The 3,042-nt window shown below is 45.4% G+C and overlaps 1 long non-coding RNA gene across 1 annotated transcript; it reads left to right on the forward strand.

Moving 5' to 3' along the window:
- The first annotated feature begins 1,284 nt into the window (after positions 1-1,284).
- Positions 1,285-2,578, forward strand: LOC123429923. Its single transcript, XR_006622781.1, has 2 exons — positions 1,285-2,172; positions 2,256-2,578. It is a non-coding gene; the product is annotated as an uncharacterized LOC123429923 (long non-coding RNA).
- The last annotated feature ends 464 nt before the right edge of the window (positions 2,579-3,042 follow it).

The following is a 3,042-nucleotide window of genomic DNA, read 5'->3' on the forward strand; positions in this document are numbered from 1 at the left end:
GTCGGGAGATGCCAAGGGGGGACATCACACAACAGGGCGCGACCACCCCCCTAGGCGCACCTCGATGTGGGTTTCCTCCCTCATGCAGCCTCCGGTCTTCTCCCGAAGCTTCCAAGTCTTCTTTTGATCTACAAAAATCATCAAAAAAATCATGGCAATTGAACTACTTTTGGTAGTGTAAACCTCAAAAGCCAAAAACACGCATAAAAAACAGCTAACACTAGGCACTGAGTTAATAGGTTAGTGCTAAAAAATAATATGAATCAGCAAATAAATGCCCCAAAAGTAAATTATAATGATAATATTATAGCATGGAACAATCAGAAACTATAGATACGTTGGAGACGTATCATCATCCCCAAGCATAATTTTTGCTCGTCCTCGCGTAGGTAAATGATAAAAACAGAATTTTTGATGTCACATGCTACCCACCATGTAATCTATTGCACGTATGATCATTGAGAAACTATGATTAATAAACACCAACATAGTAATATTCAGAAACATAAGTAAAATAATCATCAAGTTTAAAAATATAGGATCCTTAAAAATGTTTACCCCTTATTCATTTTATCATATTACCATGGCATTGCTCCGTCTTCACCACATAAATACAAATGTCAAGCATAGAAAAAAATCATCCTATCACCCAGGGGTAGTTATCCCATATGTTCCATATATTATCATGCGGTAGTATGTATACTAATTTATTATTTTAATTATGTTCATATATTATATAGAAGATTTTTCAAAGTGAGTTACATGAAAAAATTACAAATTAACCCATAGTTTTTATTATATTTGTGAAATATGTATATATTTATATGTAAAAAAGCGCATACACAAAATATGATACATACTACCAACAAAATAGTATATATAATACCAAAACATTATATATATTACATAGTACGAGTACATACTCTCTGATTTTATATATAGTACATACAACATACAAAACGCAAGTGGTGGTAACTACCACCGAAGCTTTTTTTCCGAATAGTGGGTACGGGGAACCCACCGTACCAACACGATTGGCTGGTGTTGCTGATACCGGACCCGTTATAACCCCGATTGGAAGGGCAATGGTATATATATACCTTCGAAGGCCTTATTCTCATAACAAAACAGCTTATTCTCCCAACACTTTAGCACTGCCTCCGCATCCCGATCTGAACCACAACAAAAAGCCCACCCCACCCCGCCTACCTACCCACCGAACTGCAAAAAAACCCACCCCACCCCACGCACCCCACCCCACCAAAACCCACCTCCTCCCATGGTCAACCCCCACCCCACCCACCTCTCCCCGTTGCCCACCTCCTGCCCATGGCGCGCCACCCAAACCCCCCGCGCCACCTCCGGACCTCCCATCCCTCGTATCGTCTGGCCCCTCCATGGGCCGCCGTCGTCGCCCACCCCTCCCCATGCCCACCGCAGCCCTCCCCACCCCAGGCCAGCGCCGCATGCCCCTCCCGAGGCCCCTAGCTGCTCGCGCCTCCCCAGAATATAATGTGTTAGCGCGATCCAGCCGCCTTCCTACGCCCACACCACATGCTTCATCCACACCACCGCCCCCCATCCTTCATCCTGTGCCGCTGCGTCGCCATCCATGTCGGGCCTCCGCCCACATCTCTCTGATTGCCATATTGAGTCGCCCCGGCCTCGCTCGTCATCAGATCGAGTCGCGCCAGCCTCCTTTGTCGCCACATCGAGCCGCCCTCGCCTCTATCTGCCGGATCTGTAGGGCGACGACCTCGCGTGCCTCCATCGGACCTTGCCAGCTCTGCCCGACCCCGTGCTCCTCAACCGCTCTCCTCCATAGGCGGTGAGCCCTGGTAAATCGATCTGGGGCGCAGACTTCATAGTCAGCAGCGGCCATGGCGACCGTCGCTTGTGTCATCCTCCAACAACTCAAGTGGTCGCCGACCGATTTGTGGCCTCCCTCCTATGTTGTCATCCACCTCCTCAAATGTCCGCCGACCGATCTGGACACCAACATATATGAGCCAGGAGGAGGAACTCTCATCGGGACGGACGCTCGCCGACCAGATTCTTGTCTCGGTGACCACCACCTCTCGTCGGTGCTCCTCTACATCATCAACGAAAACAAAAAGCAGCATCGGCACTCCCCCAAGCACAGTTCACCTCTCGTTCCTTGAACCATGGATGGTGAGCTCTTGTTTAACTCCTCTGCTCATTAGCGTGCAGTTCGGTAAATCCCTGTTTGTAGTTGACATTGATTCCGTTTGTAGCTTGCTAGAGGGACAGAGGAGGTGCTCTCATGGATGGGAGTCATACCATGACCATGCAGTCCACAGCGCACCGCAACAATCCCACATATGTTCACAACATCCTATTTTTCATTTTTGTAAAAACAATTTGTTGTGCACTTAGTATTGGAGAAGAGATAATCATTGTTCCTTTAAAAGAAGTTCATTTGGTTGTTCGATAAAATGTAGAGAGGAAATGAGTGTAAAATATGGATGTGGATGAATGCTTGTGTGTAATGTGTAGCGTGCAAATAAAAAATGCAGTGCACAAAAAAGAGAAAATGCAGTTTCACTATTTTCTTGAATGTGTGGAGAAAATGTATATATGTATATATAATTGATGTAGTCAGTTAGTGACACACAATGCATGCAGTTTGTTTAGATTTGAGGCAAGGTTCCCTTCCTTTGATTCGAACATCACTCATTTATATGCGGTGTCATTGTGTTAGAAAAATAAAATCGTGCAGTGCACCTCCCCACCAGATGTAGTGCGATCTTTAGTCCGGAGCAGTACGTTCTTCTCTCTGATGCGGTTTCACGCGTCAACTTACGTTCAACAAAAGATACCATGAAGTCTACTTGTCTGTTAGATGCAGTGTCGTGCGTCTTCAAAAATTACGTTCAACAAAACAAATCATGAAGTCCACTTGTCTGTCGGATGTAGTGAAGCAGTGTGATTATCTCTTTGATGCAGTCCCCTCGTTGATTTTATTCAAAAATTACGTGCATTCTAATATGCTCAAAATGGATTGTTGTTGGACTTGATACT

This window comes from Hordeum vulgare, chromosome 2H (genome assembly GCF_904849725.1).
Source record: "Hordeum vulgare subsp. vulgare chromosome 2H, MorexV3_pseudomolecules_assembly, whole genome shotgun sequence".
Classification (NCBI taxonomy): domain Eukaryota; kingdom Viridiplantae; phylum Streptophyta; class Magnoliopsida; order Poales; family Poaceae; genus Hordeum; species Hordeum vulgare.